A 19,770-nucleotide genomic window follows, 5' to 3' on the forward strand; every position below is an offset into this window, starting at 1 on the left:
TTTTTACTCAGCGGATTACATATGCTCACTGGCTATGCATTGGACGCTAGCCCGCATGCAAAGGAATGCCATACTGCTTCCCAGCAGAGGAGGTTTGATGATGAAAGCCCTGGTTTCATTCCGGGGATAACACGGCTTTCCTTTGAACAAAGTATTCCAGGCAGGAGTCACCACTCCGTGCCCGACCACTAAGGAATGGCACTCAAATATCTGTCTGAGCCTGTGTAAAGGATGTGGAATCCGAGTTCTGAAGCCACTCAGAGGTTGCAGCGGCCTTCCCCTGGGCTCCAAACGTGGGTGCATCGGCTGGAACAGACAGGTTTGGGTGATTCCGATTTAGAATGTGAACCACACGTTTTGAATCCTGCATCCTTGAGTCAAAATGGCTTAACGCTGCTCCTTGTCAAACGTGGCTCCCCGATTTAAACACAAACAAGCCAACGCCTGGGTCCCACCCCGAGTCCTAATTCAGTTGGTGTAGGGTGTAGCCTGGCATTGGACATTTTTAAAGCTGCTTTTATGCTATTGTGCCGTCAAGTTTGAGAACCCCTGGTTTGAGCCGTAAGTTGAGGTGATAAAGAGAGACCCCAAGGAGGTAGGAACTAACAGGTGAAAGAAAGCCACACAGAGTGGATGGGGTCATTCAGATAGAAGCAGGGGGAGAACCAGGAAGGCAAATCAGGAGAGGCCTGAGGCAGGCCAGAGCCTTGTGCGTGGCAGAGAGCTGAAGAGCAAGCGCGAAGACGCCTGCTTCAGAGCTTTCAGGACTGTAGGATCCAGAGAAGCCTGCTGGGAAGGTTCATCCCACCAGTGGCTCCTGCTCCTGCACTTCTGTGAGGCCTGTTTCTCATTATTGCTGTAGAGCCGTGGAATCCTTTCCGAAAGCTCGTGGAGAGCTGTGGCTACTGCAGGGCAGGGGAGGGGTGGTCCAGGGCCGCGCTCGTCCGCCGCAGCCCCGTGAATGTCCGTGACCAGTGACCAGAGCGGCCACCACACACTGTGCCATCGGGAGCTCGTCTTGTCAGCAGGTTTGAGCGAGTCACACACGCACCCTACCACGTTGCCAGGTTCACTCTATGTATCATTTCTGGACGGTGCCCCCAGGAAACAAACCAGAAGGAAAGATGGTTTGCTCAATGCCATTGAACTTATTCATGCTACGTGAAGACGTAGTAGAGTGGAACAAGCATGTGCGCGTCTATCTATCCTCAAGGAATATTCATTTACTCTGTCAGTCCCGGTTTTTAAAAAAAGTCACACCTTGTATAGCCATAGCACAAAGTCCCACCCTTCTTGGGAGTGAGGGATAAACAGTTTCCAGAAAGAACTGTTAAATGCCATCCATTGAAGACCCTCATTAGTCCTTAATTTTACTAAGGACCAGCCTCTTTGTGCTGTGGCCTGTGTTAGTAAAATGTTTGTTCAACTGTCTCGCCGGGCTAGAGGCCCACCCTCTCTTCATTAGCTGCCTGGCTGCTTCCTTCACGCGGTTGACCCTTGAGTGACATGGGTTCAAACTGTTCGTGTCCATTATGCATGGATTTTTTTTTTTATCGGTGTTCAATTTGCCACCATATAGAATAACACCCAGTGCTCATCCCATCAAGTGCCCCTCTCAGTGCCCGTCACCCAGTCACCCCCACCCCCTGCCCACCTCCCCTTTCACCACCCCTAGTTCGTTTCCCACAATGCATGGATTTTTTTTCAGTAAACTCAGTACAGTGCTATAAATGTATTTTCTCTTCCTTATGATTCCCTTAATATTTTCTTTTCTCTAGCTTACTTTATTATAAAAATATAGTTAGTAACACATACACAACATATATTAATAGACTGCTATTAGTAAGGCTTCCAGTCAATGGTAGGCTATGAGTAGTTAATTTTGGGGAGAGTCAAATGTCATACACAGATTTTTGACTATGCAGGGAGTGGGTGCCCCTAAGCCCTGCATCGTTAAGGGGTCCACGGTCACAATTTATCAGTGCATTTGAGAAAAACAATTTTTCCACCCCCCCTCATGCTGCTGTCAGACTCCTGTGTGCTGTTGTTTGCTTAGTGGGTAGGAGGCATAAAATTATCCTGGGGGATGGTTGCTTGGTTAATGTGCTTATTGTTTAGGGGGGAAGATTGCTGTGTTGTTTTCTTGAAGACTGTTCTAAGGAGCATTTTTAAAAGGATTGCTTGGAATGTTTCCTTAAAGGTGTCTCCTGGGAATCAGCCATTGTATTGTTCTCTATCGCAGGGCCTGTAAACCCTGGACACCTAAAACAGCCTTCCATGATATTGGCACAGGGGTAAGACATCCTCATAACCTTTCATCCTTTACCTGCATAACTTAAAGGAGCAAAAGGTGAAAGAGAAGCAATGTCCAGCGCCTGGAACGGCTCCTGGCACATGATGTGTGCTCAGTGAATATCTGTGAAATGAAAACAAAAATATGCCCAACGGCAGCGGGGTAGCCTGGTGGTGATCAGCCCCCACTCTCTCAGTCATTTGGTGTGACTTGGAATCCCAGTTTTATCTTTTGCTAGTTGCGGGGCCTTAACCACTACCTTAGTTTCATCATCCGTAAGATGGGCATAACAACAGTATCTTCCTAGGGGTGCCTGCGTGGCTCAGTCTGTTAAACAGCTGCCTTGGGCTTGGGTGGTGATCCCATGTCCTGGAATTGAGCCCCACGTTGGGCTCCCTGTTCAGCGGGGAGCCTGCTTCTCCCTCTCCTCGGCACTCATTCTCTCTCTCACTATCTCTCTCTGTCTCTCTCAAATAAATAAATAAAATCTTTAGGGGCGCCTGGGTGGCTCAGTGGCTGATCATCTGCCTTTGGCTCAGGTTGTGATCCCAGGGTCTGGGGATCGAGTCCTGCATTGGGCTCCATGCAGGGAGCCTGCTTCTCCCTCTGCCTGTGTCTCTGCCTCTCTCTCTGTGTCTCTCATGAATAAATAAATAAAATATTTAAAATAAATAAGTAAGTAAAATCTTTAAAACAAAACAAAACATCTCCCTCACCGGTAGGGTACTGGTAAATTGCCATACAAATGTTAGCTACTGTGAATTATGTTATGAGACAGGGTAGTCCTGAGATCCAGCCCCAGGTCCCGCTCTGTGCTCAACAGGGAGTCTGCTTCACATTCTCTCTCCCTCTGTCCCTCTTGCTTGTGCTCGGTCTCTCAAATAAATAAATAAATAAATCTTAAAAAACTAAAAAACAAAATGAAAGAAAAGACCTGATCAGAAAAAAACAAACCAGGGCAACCCCGGTGGCGCAGAGGTTTAGTGCCGCCTGCAGCCCAGGCCGTGATCCTGGAGACCCTGGATCGAGTCCCACATCGGGCTCCCTGCATGGAGCCTGCTTCTCCCTCTGCCTGTGTCTCTGCCTCTCTCTCTCTCTCTGTGTTTCTATGAATAAATAAATAAAATCTTTAAAAAAAAAAAAAAAGAAAAAACAAAAAAAAGTGAAAAGAACTGATCATTTGGTGTGTTCATATTTTATTCAATTTTTCCCTTCTTACTTGTCAGCAGCTTTCATGTTTTCCTGTCTTCATCCTGTAGCAGGTTTTCCTCAAAATCAGCTGTGGTGCCTGTTTAACATGCAAATCCCTGTACTCTTTCGAAATCAGACTGGGGGTGGGGGAGAGCCTGCTCCTTTACAAACTCGCCAGGCAATTGTAACACCCAGAGAGGCTTGCAGCTTGCAGCGCAAGGGGAGGAGATGTGCTTCGGCCCTCCTCTGGCGGGGAGGCCATTCCTACGGCTCTTTCTTTGTCTGTTTGGCCCACGGAAGACCCAAAAGGATGGGATCAGTGTCAATTTGAGTGACCCTGTGGTTATTCCTCAAAATGAAAGACTAGCTTCATGCCTCTTCTTGGTCATGATATATAAGTAAAATTCAAAATTCAGATTTTCAACTTGAGAGATCGGGGATGGTTCTCGTCTTCTCTTTACATTTTCACACACGTTTTAGAACACACCCCAAAGGCACAGAAATGTTCAAAGATTGCAATAGTATGTGGCCTGCCTTCTTTCCAAGGGCACAGGAGCTTGTCGCAGTTTCTAAGAATAGGCCTTTCTTGTACAGGTCACTAGGCAAGAATGGCCTCCGTGTCACTCTGTTTACACAGTTTCACATCTGACACCTTCATAACCACAGTGCTGACTTGGTGAGGCGGGAGGACCAGCTTCAGTCTGCGGGAAGTGCATCCCGGGCCTGCAGCCCCACAAACACTGAACATTGAGCAGCATCCCTACTGAGACCAGAGGTGTTTGGATTAAGGGACCTTTCAACCTTTGCTTCTTGATTTCTCATCCCCTTTCCATCACTGTCTCAAAGACAGGGACAGAGGTCAAAAACTCAGGTCCTTGTACGAGATACTATTGAACAGAAAAATAAACTCACATTCAGAAATTAAGACCTACAGTATTGTGTTTTGTTTTATTTCATCTGTCTTGCATTTTTCCCCTTTGCAAGCATGGGAGTTTACAAGGCATCATATAGTTGCAAATTTGTCTCAAAGTCAGGGACAGAGGTCAAAAACTCAGGTCCTTGTACGAGATACTATTAAACAGAAAAATAAACTCACATTCAGAAATTAAGACCTACAGTATCGTGTTTTGTTGTATTTCATCTGTCTTGCATTTTTCCCCTTTGCAAGCATGAGAGTTTACAAGGCATCATATAGTTGCAAATTTAGTTTTGAGACCTTTCAAGAAAGTGTTCTGAAAAGGCTGACTTATCCTTGACCTTTTCAGAACAGCCATCCAATAGTGAGAGGCTTTTTCTTTTGTGTAATAATTCACAGACACCCCTGTCCTGTCCCCTAAATGCAGACAATGTGGGTGGTATTAGAATTATTTCCTTGGGATTAACATTCTAAAATTAAGAGGATAAAAGGGTGGGGGCACTTGATATTGAATTTATGGAGGTGATTGAACTGGACTGACTGAGCAGTCACATTCATAAGATTCATAGCGGGCTCTGAAGAAGTAGGTCAATTCAGCTCAAATGTAGGATATTATCTCTAGGAATCAATTCTGCTTTATGAGTATCACCTGCCACCTATAGATAAATAATTTTAGGAAGCTTTCACTTGTTGGCTTTGGGCATTCCAAGCATTTCATCCTCACATTTAATTCTTCTAACAACCTATGAAATAAGTGTTACTTTTGTTATTACTGTAATAGGCGAGGGCCAGACTTCCCATAGCGTGGCTGGCCAGGGGAGCACATCTATGAAGTGTGGATTTGAACTCCAGTCCATCAGATACAAAAACCCAAACATTTAAGCCAGTAGGTAGGTGTTCAGAGGAGCTGGTTTTCTATGATTGCTCAAAACCCCTAAACAACATGGGTTCTTCAGCCTCTGGGTGACCCATGGTTTGGGTTCTGCCAATGCTTTTATTTGTTTTGCTTTAAAGACAGTCACACACTGGTGCCTTTTATTTTCCCCACAGTGTTGATTCATGTTCCCTTAAGTAGATTAACCTACCCAACTTGTCTATCTCATTTGATGGGAGCAAGTCCACATGCCAATCAAAATAGAAACGGGAGGGATGCCTGGGGGGCTCAGCGGTTGAGCGTCTCCCTTTGGCCCAGGGCGTGATCCTGGGGTCCCTGGATCGAGTCCCACATCGGGCTCCCTGCATGGAGCCTGCTTCTCCCTCTGCCTGTGTCTCTGCCTCTCTCCTTCTGTGTCTCTCTGAATAAATATATAGAATCTTTAAACAAAACAAAAACAGAAATGGGAGAAACAACACAGCAAGAAGGGAGAAGTGATGGAGGGTTTCATGGTTATTAAGAAATCAGTACAGCCTGTCATTTTCCCTTTTCCCCCAAAACAAAACAAAATACACCACTGCTTGATCCCAGTCATAATATGTTCTCTAATGTCTAAACGGTTATGATACCTAATTAATCTAGAAATGTTGGAACAGTTACCATTTTGTAAGAGAACACCTAGAGTCTGTCACTTCCCTCCCACAAAGTAGAAGCTTGGTAAGTGGTGCTGGGTGTAGTGCTCGCCTTACGAGTCCTTACCCCTAGCCCTGGAAGGCTCCGTCCACGGCAGATTGATGCCACAGAGGCCTGCTCCAACTCCTGGAGGAGATGGAATTTGTCCCTGAGCCCTGTTCTTGCCAGCGCCTAGTGACTCCCTGGCTTCTCTCCAGTTCAGGACCCCGTCTATCTCAAATTTTTCTTCTCCTAGGAATTGTTCCTCCACACCCATCTTTTTTCCTGGTTCCTCATTCAGACATACCTCTCTGTTTCTTGCTTCCTTGGAATCTCGCTAGGGGGTGACTTCCAAGCTCCAAAGATATGGCTTGAGAACAGCCGAAGTCCTTTGGGAACAATGTAAGCTTACACTAGCAACATGGTGGTAGTAAAATGAGTGTTCATATTTTTAAAAGCCATTTCGCGGGTTACCAGGATGGTGTTCCATCTATGACAGATTGACACATTGGTGGGTCTTGTCATTAGAAGACTTCAAGTCAGGGGGGCGCCTGGGGGGCTCAGTTGGTTACGCTCAGGTCATGATCCGGGGTCCTGGGATTGAGCCCCAGCCCGGGCTCCCTGCTCAGCGGGGGGGGGACCTGCTTCTCCCTCTGCCTCTGCTGGGCCCCCTGCTTGTGCTCTCTCTCTCTCTCTCTCTCCCTCTCTCAAATAATAAACAAAATCTTAAAGAAGAAGACGAAGAGGCAGAAGCCTTCAAGTCATGGGCCGAAGGTGACCTCAACCTCCAAAGGCTGACCCTGGCCGTGTCAGCCACACAGGCTACGTGGCTGACCCTGCTCCGAGCAGTGGCCGGAGACGATGGGCCCTGGGGAGGAGGCTTAGAGGCACCTCAGGTATCCTGATGGTGTGGCTGAAATACTCATTTCACAATCTTGAAAATCATCTTACAGAGGCGTCATGACGATTCAAATGTGAATATCCACATTTGAATGGAGTGAAAAGAGAGTGATCGGTATGTTCCAGGTTTGGGGTCGCCCCTTGTACGCTGCCGCCACGTGTGCACGTGCACTCACAGGCCCTACTAGAGCTTACGGAAATACAGCAGGTGCGGTTATATTCGAACTTCAGAACAGTTTTTCAGTAAGAGTGTGTCCCTGATTTTATCTAACAACCCCAGTCACACGATAACTTAGATATACAGGAAAAAACACATTGTTTCTTTACTCTGAACTTAATTTGGTCTCCTCGCAAACTCCCCTTGCCCCGAGCAGGGAAACTAAACGATACACCCTCATCCCGGCCCAACTGGAAGCTGGACTCGTCTCGGTTGTTGGAACAGTCCCTTGGGGTAATGCTCAGTCTCTTGACATACGTTGCTCCCTGTCTCAGATGTTATTTTTATTTCCAAGGCCCGACTGCTTTGCCTAAATAGTGTCTGAAGGTCTGGGAGGTGAGTGCGGGTCCTTGAGCACCCTGTCCCCTGGTGTCTGGGCTCTGTCCCTGGTCACCCCTGTCACTGCTGAATCTGGTCACTGTGTTCAGAGTTGGCCTGGACCATGCCCCTGGGGATCCCTAGGAACCTTCCCCCCGCCAGATGTAGGCTCTGATTTGTTCCCATTCATTTCAGATACTGTCTGCCAAGTTGTCCATCTCAGCAACGCCTGGCCCAGGGGTCTGCCCCAGGATCCTCTCACACCCTCACCTGCTCATTCCACGTCTCCTGGCTGGCATCTCCCATCTGCCTAAATTAAGGTGGGCCAGGCCCTCCTCACAGTGGCCTTTCCCTAGAGATTCACAGGGTGCAGTGGAGCCAAGATTCCCCGACTCCCTAAATATCACCCTCATTTACCTCACATGCTTGGCCTCTTCTCCCTGAGGCCAGAGAGGTGAAACTAGACTTCTCTCTGAAAGCTTTGCTCTGACCTGCCACCATTGTTCCGCTCATTCCCGCAAGACCCTGGAATGGCAAGGACTGGCCTTTCGCGCTCTTGTTCTGCTGTGTCTCCCTTCTATAACTGCAGGCCTCCTGGCTACCTTAGATGGGAGGGGTATTCCCCTTGCATTGTGCGAAGAGCTGATACTGGAATCCTCCAGAATTAACCCTGGATAGGTTATAGTGGTCGATCTCAAAAGTGTGGCATGGACCAGGGACTCCTATGAAATGCAAATTATCTGGCCCCCCTCTAGATGCTTCTGTACTGTATCAGATATTCTGGGGTGTGGGCCTAGCAGTGGGTGGTTTACCGAGTTTTCTGGGTGATTCTGGTATACCATAAAGAGCCACAGCTTTAAGGATTTCAACAAAATTTCTCACTCCCTTGCTGATGGTTTGTTTGTATGCCCCCATCTAGTTGATTTATTAACTTGCTAGATACACTTGAAACATTTTACAGTTAAAAACAAGGAATCTGGAGCCTTAAAGGGAATGGCAGTTCTGACATAGGGTACAATGTGGATAAACCTTGAGGACTTTATGCTAAATGTAACAAGCAGCCACAGAGAGGCCACTGCTGTCTGTTCCACTATGGGAGGTACCTAGAGTGGTCCATTTAATAAATCTGGAAAGTAGCATAGCGATTGCCAGGGCCGGGGGGGGGGGGGGGGGGCTGGGCAGCTATTGTTGATCCCCGGGTGACTCAGTGGTTTACTTAGCGCCTGCCTTTGGCCCAGGGCGTGATCCTGGAGTCCCGGGATCGAGTCCGAGTCAGGCTCCCTGCATGGAGCCTGCTTCTCCCTCTGCCTGTGTCTCTGCCTCTCTCTCTCTCTCTCTCTCTGTCTTTCTCTCTCTCTCTCTCTCTCTCTGTGTGTGTGGGTCTTTCATGAATAAATAAATAAAATCCTTTAGAAAAATTAAAAAAATACTGTTACTAAAGCAAAAAGTAAAATCATGAGTTAAAAATGGCTTAAAAATGGAGATCCCTGAGGGTGGCTCAGCATTTGAGCACCTGCCTTCGGCCCAGGGTGTGATCTCAGAGTCCTGGGGATCGATTCCCACCTCGGGCTCCCTGCATGGAGCCTGCTTCTCCCTTTGCCTGTGTCTCTACCTCTCTCTCTCTGTATCTCTCATGAATAAATAAATAAATAAAATATTTTTTAAAAATGGCTTAAATTCTTAAGCCAAAAGGTGTTGATTTGAGGAAAGGTCATGTGGCTGACTCAGTTGGTTGCCCATGGAACGTAATCCTGGACTTCAGATTTCAGATGTAAATTTTGAAACAGATGCCCCTGGTAAATTTGGATATTTTACAGGATTTTAGTTTAGTTTCTGAGCTAACTAAAACATGAGAAGAACCCGGTCAAATAGACCTGAGTCTAGAGTTCAAACAGAATAGTTGGTCTCAGCATGGCTATTGAGATAAAAAATAATATATACTTGGAATTTTTGCATATCTCAGGCTAAAAGCCTTGGGCATAAATGAACTCCTGGTGGCGTTTATCCTTCTACCTGAAAAGTGTTGGCTAGCCATCAGCTTCTTCCCATCTACCAGAAGGATGAGCCCTGGGAAGGGTCTGGCAGTTCAGTCTATTGGTGTGAATAGAAGGTCTTGCAGGTCCCTTTACTGTTCTACTCTTAAAATCACTTGGCAATTAGTGAGCCCGTCTTCCTTACAGGCAGCAACAAGAGGTTGGTATTGGCAGACGGTAGGGCATTAGATACCCATCCACCTCCTGAGAATATATGTTAATTGCTCATGCAATAAAATAATATTCTTCTCTATAAACAGTTCATGTTTTCTCAATCTTGTTAAAAGGAGAATGAAAGCCTTTTTAGAGAACTCTTAAGTAAAAACAATGAATCTACTATGCAGCACACAGTTTCAATAAAAGTTCCCTACAACTTCTTTATAATCCACTTGCCACCAGGAAGTCTCCTGGTGCATTGCTTTAAAAATAAAAGTACCTGTGGGGTGCCTGGTTGGTTCAGTTGGCAGAGCATGAGACTCTTGATTTCAGGGTCTTGAGTTCAAGTCCCACATTGAGCAAAGACATTATTTGAAAAAAGAAAAAGTACCTACGTAATAAACATCAGCTTTCAATACCTTACCACCGCCACCAACCCTCATAATGTGAAATATGAATACCCAGTCAGAGTCTAAATTGAGTAAGGTTCATTATGCTCCTTGTTAAGAATTAGAGTTTATCATAGTCTTATTTAAGACTTAAGAAAATACCCCATTTGCTAATTTTAAGAGAGGTTGTATAGTCCGATGGAAAAATACCTGGGCTTTGTAATAGCCCTGCCTTTGAATCTACACTTTTCATGTCTTAGGTGTGGATCTAGCTGCATAACCTACTGCAGTATGGTTTTCCTTAGTTGTATGGTTGGTATAAATTTTATCTTAATTGTATATCAGAGGATTTTCATATCCTTATATGAGATATTCTCTACAGAGTAGCAAGTACATGTTTGGCATATGTATCCATCTAGGAAATACCAGGTATTGAAAATAATAGATATGTGGAAATAGCAAGCATCAGAATCTAAAGAAGTACTTGGCTAAGCTTGTGGGCTCCATCTTATTGTTGGATTCACCATAATTCTTACTGGTTGTACCTTTATTTATTTAAACCCAGTTTTGGGCAGCCCTGGTGGTGCAGCGGTTTAGCAAGTCCCACGTCTCGCTCTCTGTGTGGAGCCTGCTTCTCCCTCTGCCTGTGTCTCTGCCTCTCTCTCTCTCTGCATCTCTATGAATAAATAAAATCTTAAAAAAAAAAAACCCAGTTTTATTTTTTCAGACCTGAAGCAACTAAATCTATTATTAATTTCTCATGGTTAAGATTTGAACAAGGCCACAACAGGCAAAACTTATTGATGATGGAGGTCAAAAGTGGGGGATGGGGAGTCTGGAATAGGCTGGAAAAGTCTGGAAGGAACCTTCCGCAGATGCTGGACATATTCAATGTCATATTTACCATTTATATAAGATTAGTGTACTTTATATACTCTGTATATGCTACACATCTTAATACAAATTTTATTTTTTTTAAAGATTTTACTTACGAGAAGCGCAGAGAGAGAGAGAAGGGCAGAGACACAGGCAGAGGGAGAAGCAGGCTCCATGCAGGGAGCCCGAAGTGGGACTCGATCCCGGGTCTCCAGGGTTACAACTCAGGCCGAAGGTGGTGCTAAACCGCTGAGCCACTGGGGCTGCCCTTAATACAAATTTTAAAAATGATTTGAAATAGGTGCACATAAGGCTTGGAAGGTCTACCTACACATGCCAAATCTACTATGAAAGCTATTCAAATTTATTTTTAAAATGCAACTCATTGAATTTAATAAAATTCTTTGCAGAATTTGAAAACTACCTCTTGGCCTGCAAACACTTGTTTAATCTGTGTTCAAATTCTGAATGTTTTACCTAAGAATCTGGTCTTCCGTCTTCTGGAAAAACATCTGATCTGGCAGCAGTGGCTTGGAGCTATGTGTACCCAAGTCAGGTGAGGTGGGGCCTCACAGCTTCCTATGATCTTAAACCTGCCACTTTGATTGTTTATTCTGTCTGCCTGGCCTGGTGGGCATCTGAGTTTGCCAGTCTTGGTAGCTCAAGTACGGGTTGGCTAGTTATCTTTCTTTTCCTTTCCAGCCGATTGTCCAGACTGAGTCTTTCCCGGGAGAGTGATGGTCGACCCTTTCTAATACTAAACTAAGGCAGGGAGTTACTGTGTCTTGCACTCCTGACCTTTCCAGGGCCTGTCATCGCAAGCATGCATGAAATGCTTGCCAAGTGACTGAAAACCCCTACATACTGTGCTGACTGCCCACTCTTCTATGTCTCCTGTCACGTTTCTTTTCAAGGCATGTGGGTTCACGAGCCCCACTGTGATCCAAACTGCCTTTTTCTACCACAAGATGGAGGACAGGGAAAGTGAGAGGAAGAATGTTCTCCACATTGTCTGTTTAAATTATGATTTGAAGCAGGTTTTATTATACCAAATTATCATCAGGCTAATTGCTTGACAGCCTCTCTCGTTACTGTTGGCTGGCGCCATCAAACTGATCTGCTCTGCTGATAGCTGGCTGGGGGCGGCATGGCACGTTCTCCCTAGGGAGAAATCTGCCAGCTGGAACAATACCCCAAACTCCTAAATATTGTATATGCCAAACACATCCCATTTTTAAGTCATAACAAATCTAACAGATACACTAGTGCTTAAGAGCATATACTGTGAAATCAGGCTGCCTGGGTTCAACTCCTGTCATCACCACTTGCTAGTTTTATGATCGTGGGCAAGTGTTTAACCTCGCCTTAGCTCTACAGCAGGTATTATAGTCATAGTACTTTTCTAGTAGTGTTGTTGGAAGAATTGAAACAAAATATGTGAAGTACTTAGTATCCTTCTTGCTACATAGTAGGTGCCCTGCTCACAAGCTAAGTCCATATGTAAGTATAGAAATGGAATTCATTTTTATAGTAGCTGCGCAATTTTCCTAGAGATTGAAATGACTTATCAGTAGTGTTGTAATTAGTGTTCTGTAGTACTCTTTCTCTTGTTTCCTTTTCATCCCCAAAGATAAAATGTGAATCCAAATATAATTCCTCTATCTGCTATTCTTAGCACTAAATGGTAACTTGGGGTTCGCCATCTGGGATGTCGGGACTTTGAAGGCATGACTGAGCTCAAGGCTGTGGTTTGCTGCCTTCTGGCCACTAACATTCTTGTGAAGAAATATCTAGGTTGCCCCAGAGGATCAGAGAATATGAAGAGAGAAAAGGAGAACAGGAATGATATGTTCCTTTGGTTTGTTCATCTCTGAGGTCAAAGGTAGCACCATAGAATCAGAATTTAAATCGAAAAGCGTGGCTCTCATGAATAACACCAGCAACGAAAAAAATATCATGCCTTCGGATTTCTGATTTATGTCCTACAGTTATTATGCAGGAAAGATATTGCAATGTTAATACTTTGGACTTGATTGACATCTTTTATGACTCTAGGAGGCCTAAAGGCATTATCTCATCAACCTTGATGTTGGTGTGTGGTCAGATTGGAATAAAAAAATGTTTGCCTGAGTACAAAGTGAGCATGGCTCAACTGCTCCTGCGTCCACTTCCCTTAGAGTGCCCTCAAGGATCTCACTCCTTCAGACATACTTGTAGTTCTCCAGCGAATACAGTTTCCCATGAAATTAAACAAAAATGGGCTAGAAAAGAGAAACTGAGCTTATTAAGTTTCTTTTTAGGCTTACTGCCCAGTTTTCTTTCAGCCTGGAACTTCTATGTGGGGATTTGCAGAGTTGGGCTAAACTAATTCTGAACTTCATAGAAGTTTTATTTTTTATTTTTTGCCTTACACATCATCACCTTTGTCATTATCACTATCCTTGCCAGTGTGATCTATTCTACATTGCCTCTTCCTTCTAATGAAACAGTGTGATTTCTAGAAGTAAGATGTGCAGGGTACCAGTTCTACCTGAATTATTTAGGTGACTATCAAGTTTAATCTAGTTATTGAGCATCTAATATATGTCAGTCATTGCTCTCGATGCTTAGGAGTCAGGCATGATTAAAACAGACATCTCTGTCCTCAGCGAGCATTCTTGTGAGCAGAGGAAATGACTAACACACACAATACATATGTAAATTATACAGTATGTTAGAAGGTGGTGAGTCCTCTGTGTAAAGAAAGCAGCCCAGAAGCCAAGAGGTTGTTTCTATCTCCTCCATTCATAAAATTCTTTCAATTCCTCCTGGGAATGTTGAGGACAAACTTTTAATTTTTTTTCAAACTTTTAATTTTTAAAAAACATACTCTATATAGCATAATGTATAGAGAAGTTGAATCACTATGTTGTACACTTGAAACTAATGTAACAGTGTGTCAACTATACTCAAGTTAAAAAATTAAAAATAATATAAAGATAAAAGCATACTCTGTAAAAGTACTTTGAGCTTCTGGAGCATATCAGAAAAACATAAGGCCTGGCACGTAAGTGCCCTGCAGGCAACCAAATCTACTTTATGCAGTGGATGAGTCTACCTTACACGGCTGGAGAACAGTGTAACCATGATGCATGGCCACAGAGAAATTGAAAATAAGTGAAACCACATTTTCTTCATTATGTTGTAAGGCTTTCTCTCCACAGATCCTTATCTCTAACCACAAACAAGCACCCTACAGGAACATGTGCAAATCATTAAGGAAAAATACCAGTGGAAATCTGGTGTTCTGGAATCAAGGCTCTCTATCTTGGTCTGCAGTTTATCAATAGTAACATAAAACTCTCCTGCCTGTGGGTTTGTTTTTAAAAAGGTAATCCGAAGAAAGCAGGATGTGGGGCAGCCCCGGTGGCTCAGCGGTTTAGTGCCGCCTGCAGCCCGGGGTGTGATCCTGGAGACCCGGGATCGAGTCCCACATCGGGCTTCCTGCATGGGGCCTGCTTCTCCCTCTGCCTGTGTCTCTGCCCCTCTCTTCGCTCTCTCTGAATGAATAAATAAATAAATCTTGAAAAAACAAGATGTCCCTGAGTAGATGAGCTGCTAGCTTTTAGAGAAAAGGAATAGTAAAATGCCATATTTCTTTAAAATCTCATCTAGTGATCTTTTTTCTCTTTACCACAGATATTAGTGCTGTTCTGGATTAGAGTGAGGACTAGAGCCCAGAGATGATAAGCATGTTGTTCAAGGTCACTTAGCAGTTCAGTGGCAGAACTAGAAGGGAGAGGCCAAGCCCCACCTCTGGGCTCCACAGCTCTGCTTCTAGATTAGACCATCGATGTGTCATCAAAGACGAACTGGGTAACCTTCTACAGCCAATTGCCAGGGAAGCCAGGTAGGAAATAAATGAGAAGTCTAAGATGTTTGTGAAAGTGTCTCCGGATTCTCCATTAGAAATCTGAAGTAGAAGAAGCAGGAACTAGAAGATGGGGGTGAGGGCAGGGGTTTCTGGGGGCAGAGGGTGTCCCCAAGCAGACAGCGTGGTGTGGGTAGTCTCTTTCCTAATGAGGGGGAGCTGGTGCACATTCCACCGAAGTAATGTGCAGTGACCGTGGCGGGCGTCACTTCCAGAATTGAGGACCCGAGCAGACGTCACTGTCGTTCTACCCATGAGTGGCCGCCAGACTATGACAGTGGGTGATAGGGACACTCAGTGAGCTGTGTCCCTTCACGTCCCGGTGCAGGTGGGAGAGTGCTCATCCCGCCCATGTCACTATTACCGGGTAGTGTCTGGGCTCTTCCCGAGGGCGGGCACTGTGCCAAGTGCTTTACTTATATTATCGTGTTTGGTCCTCACATCAGATTCTATTATCAGCCCCATTTCTGAGGAGAGAAAACAGAGGTTTGGAGAGGTTTAGTAACCAGCCCAGGGTCACAAAGCCGGAGAATGCCAAGATCAGGATTCAAATTCTCCTTGGCGGAGGGTGGTGGCCCAGGGTGGCGGTGCAAGGCACAGGCCCTGCAGTCACGTGGCCACAGTGTGACTCCCGACCCTGCTGCCTGCTGGAAATTGTTCAACACGTTGCTTAACCTTCCCAAGCCCCTGTGTCTTCCTCTGTGAAGTTGCAACAATAATTATAGTATTTATAGAATTGTGGTGATGATTAGAGAATGAAACATAGTGACTGGTGGCATGTGATTCATTACCAGTTGTTAGCTGTAGTTCAGCTGCGGGTTAAATCAGTGCAATTGCTATTGCAGTAGAACAAAAATGGTAAAATACTAACAATTTAGTATGGCTCAATCTAATACCACATAGATATCCATTCTTTGTAAATATAGTAGTGGTTCCCTATTCATCTCAAAATTTGTGAAAAGGCAGGTGATTAAGTGCTTCAACATCATTTTTTTCTTTTACTTGTCTGCTTCTTTTAGCTTCTCTAAAGAATCACATGGAGAAGTCTTCTCTTCTAATGTCACAGCAGCCAGGAGGACCTTACACAAAACATGCAGTTCCCAGAGCCACTAATCTGTTGAGGATGTTGCCACCAGGGACTTGGAGGAGAGTGGGTTTGAAGTGAGTTTGGATTGCACAGAGCAGCACTAGGAGGAAAAGACTGATGAAATGGAGAGGGAGGAGATTTCTGGCCCCTTTAAACTAGTGTGTGTTCTGCTGTTTGACGGAATGGCATTCCCATTGTAGATGGGGGATTGTGATAAACAGACATTTGTCATTCTGCCCCTTGGAGGCAAGCTCCTGGTCCCCAGCAGGAGGCTGTTAACTTTGACACATTCAGAATGAATATTGTGGCCTGACTGCTCTTGACTTCTGGGTTGGTGGGGGTAGTGTCTGATGGAAGGACTTGCAACTTAGTTGTGTTTGGGGTGAGAAGTTGCAGGGTGAGGAAGGAAAAACTGGGATAAGAATTTTGCCTTCTAAAAAAAAAAAAAAAAGAATTTTGCCTTCTTAGAAGGAAAGACAGCTACTTTGGGGACAATGCGTCTGTGGTGCAAGATCCAGTGGCATGTTTCTCTGCTCTGCAAGATGATTTTTCTGCCCAACACTGACTGCTGTTCTCATCCTGCACTTGCTTCAATCCTATTTCCTTCTAATTCACGTTATAGAAATCTAAATAGCTCTGCAATTCAAGTGGAACATTCTGGAGAGACAATCTTTCTTGTTAATATAGTAACTTTTAATTTAATTTAATTTATTTATTTGAAAGAGAGACAGAGATAGTAAGAGAGAGAGCGCAAGCAGGGAGGAGAGGGAGAAGCAGGCTCCTCACTGAGCAGGGAGCCTGACTGGGGCTCAGTCCCAGGACCCCAGGATCATGACCTGAGTTGAAGGCAGATGCTTAACTGACTGAGCCACCTAGGCACCCCAGGAACTGTCTTTTTTTTTTTAAGATTTTATTTATTTATTCATGAGAGACACAGAGAGAGAGACAGACAGACAGAGAGGCAGAGAGGCAGAGACACAGGCAGAGGGAGAAGCAGGCTCCATGCAGGGAGCCCGAGTGGGACTCGATCCCGGGACTCCAGGATCACGCCCTGGGCTGAAGGCGGCACTAAACCACTGAGCCACCAGGGCTGCCCCCAGGAACTGTCTTTAAATAAAATTAGTCTCACCTTTGAAATGTGATCACATTTTCAAGGATTCTTTAGACTTTCTTGGTGTCTAGAATGGAGATTACTACTATACTGAGAGTATATGCCCTGTGATTTCAGACTTCTGCTGTGTATGTGTGCACACACACAAGTGTGTATCTGGGGGCATGCTCCCTTTCTTTCTTCTTTTCTTCCACATCTAAAAATTAAAAGTGTTCTTAAGATTTTTTAGCAAGGTTTACAGATTAGCCTTGGGTCCTATAATTTGTTTTTTTCTCACCACAGCAGCTGTTAACTAATGAAAATGCATTTACATACCCACACACTCAGACACACTTGGAGACTGTTTTTTTTTTTCTGTGTGCACTATTCCTTTTCTCTCTCTTTGTGTCTATGGTTACTGTTAGGCTGACCCATACAGTCTGGGGCAAATACCAAAACTTGAATCAAGTGCTACTTCTCCATACAGCTGCAAAGGATTGCAGTTTCAGAGGCTCAGATGATAGATTTAAGCAAAATTCCTCTAGCTTGTAGTTTAGGAAACCTATAAAGATTCTATCCACAAAGGTGAGCTCCATGGCATTTGACTGTACTGAATTTTAAAATGCAGTGCTCTAATGTTGTTTGTTTGTGTGTGTGTGTGTGTGTGTGTTTAAATAAACACTATGTTCGTAAATTACTCTGGGTTGATTTTTACAGTATTGAATTTTTACAGCATTGAATTTTATTGTTGGAAACAAGGACCATTGAAAGATTTTTCTTAATTTGATTCTCCCTTGCCTTCTCCTGGTTTCTGTGAGGAGCTGTTGCTGGCAAAAACCATAATTAATTATTAAAAACTGAACTTCTCCCGGGATGCCTGGGTGGGTCAGTGGTTGAGCATATGCCTTGGGCCCAGGGCATGATCCCAGGGTCCTGGGATCGAGTTCCTCATCGGGCTCCCTGCGTGGAGCCTGCTTTTCCCTCTGCCTGTGTTTCTGCCTCTCCCTGTGTGTCTCTCATGAATAAATAAATAAAATTCAAAAAAGCCAACTGAACTTATCCAGCCCGAAAGGCAAGGGCTGGGAGGAAGAGCAGACAGGGGCACTCCATGATCAAAGCTGGCAAAGCCATTCATTCTTCCTTACCTGCTTTGTCATTAGGGTGCATGCTGTCGCAGTGAGTCAAGGGACCCAGGGGAGACCCTGTGTGGGGAGGGCAAAGATGGCTTTACCCTTAGCACAGGCTCTCCTTACAGCAGCTTGACAGCTTTCCCGGTGCGCGGGCAGGACAGAGCTCAGGGCCTGGCCACTGCAGAAACCGGTTCTCGGGCACTTCCTCTTCCAGGGGGGCCTGCTGCTGTCAGGCAGGCCGGCTGGCCATTGGCTGGGGGGAGGGCAGTAACCCGAACTGCCTTTTGTACTTGCCTAATCAGGGCAGCCCTTTGATTGCAGGTTCCGAGCAGAGGTGCCTGGCGGTGTGGGACACCTGTGTCTTAGCTCCCGCCTTCGCCTTCCGGGCGGTGGGTGAGAAGCAGACCTGTCCCACCTCCCTTGAGTCACCGAACCCCCTGGCGGCCCAGCGCGGCCCAGTGGCACGCTGGACAGAGATACCTAACAGATAACCGAGGATAATGGAAATGCTGGCCTAGACTTCCCTTAAGGTAAGTCCATTTTAAACCAGATCTTTCTCGACATTATCTCTACATTGATCACGACAGAAATGCCAGTAGTGAGGAGGTAAATGAAAGAGAGGCAGGGAAGTTGTTTAGCGTAGACCTTTATGATGAAATTGCTGTGGTGTTCAGCCACCAGATGCACTGGCAAAACGATACCACGGCATACGTAATGATGTAAATGGGGGCAGGAGGCTTAACGAATTATTGTAACCCTTGCAGGCAGTTGACACTCATTGTGCACTCCTTCCTATTTGATGAGAAACTCAAGTGATCATAGAAGAAAGTAACTTTCAATTAAGGCCAGAAATACATATGCCAGCTCATACAATAAAATAAAGTTAGTTTGAGTATCTTGGCTCCTTTCGATTATGCAACCCCAGGATTTATAGTGTAATTCTGATTCTCACTTATTTTTAAAGCTGTCTTTAACTTTTCCTCTTGTGATATGAAAGCAGTTTTTCTTTTTATGGTTTGTTCAACATGGTAGAATCAGTGAATTTCACTTCAGTGAGGGGGTTGATTGTATCGGCTTGGCTCCCTTTGCTCATTCTGATGTTAAAAAAAAAAAAAAGGCAGGTTCTAAAAGCAAGCACCTAAATTTGAGCAAAGTGAGATACTTAGGAATATTAAGCTCTATCTTTTTCTTACATTTTTTTATTTTTTTATTATTTTATTAAGCTCTATCTTGATTTCATTTTCCTTGTAGTTTGATTGACAGATACTTCAGGGATCATCCTGTCTCCCCTCTTGGATTGCTGTCAGCATACATGTAGTTCCAGGATTTAATAATTTGAAGTTGGTAAAAAAAAAAACAACTAGTGGTTTGGAACCAGTGCTTATACCCCTGCCTGTTTTGTTGTGATAGGGAGGAAGTGATTTCCTCTTTGATTTTGATATTTTTAATGAAAACTCTCTATAAATGGGTAAAGGTCCATTTATAAATCCAAAGAGGTTCTGAGACTACTATTCCTACCATATGGATTCCAAAGATATAAACACCTTCACGAAACAAAGATTTCTTCATTTACCAATTCCAAATGGTTCTGTTCAAGTAGTAAATGATAATATAGAGAATAGATAGAGGTGGTAAAAAAGCAGATAAGCATTTAGAAACCCTTCACTTGCCATCTATGCGAATTATCCTGAAATATATCTTTTTCTTCCAATATTTGT

At 44.5% G+C, this 19,770-nt stretch overlaps 1 long non-coding RNA gene across 1 annotated transcript in view; it reads right to left on the minus strand.

Moving 5' to 3' along the window:
* LOC140624029 (uncharacterized) overlaps nucleotides 1-18,497 on the minus strand; it is a 57,103-nt gene extending 38,606 nt beyond the window's left edge. Inside the window, exons 1-2 of the long non-coding RNA XR_012023577.1 lie at nucleotides 18,068-18,497; nucleotides 10,948-11,103 (exon numbers count right to left, since the gene is read on the minus strand). This is a non-coding gene — a long non-coding RNA (uncharacterized lncRNA). The remainder of the gene's footprint in view (nucleotides 1-10,947; nucleotides 11,104-18,067) is intronic.
* Nucleotides 18,498-19,770: the final 1,273 nt, after the last annotated feature.

The sequence above is a fragment of the Canis lupus genome, chromosome 33, assembly GCF_048164855.1.
Source record: "Canis lupus baileyi chromosome 33, mCanLup2.hap1, whole genome shotgun sequence".
Classification (NCBI taxonomy): Eukaryota; Metazoa; Chordata; class Mammalia; order Carnivora; family Canidae; genus Canis; species Canis lupus.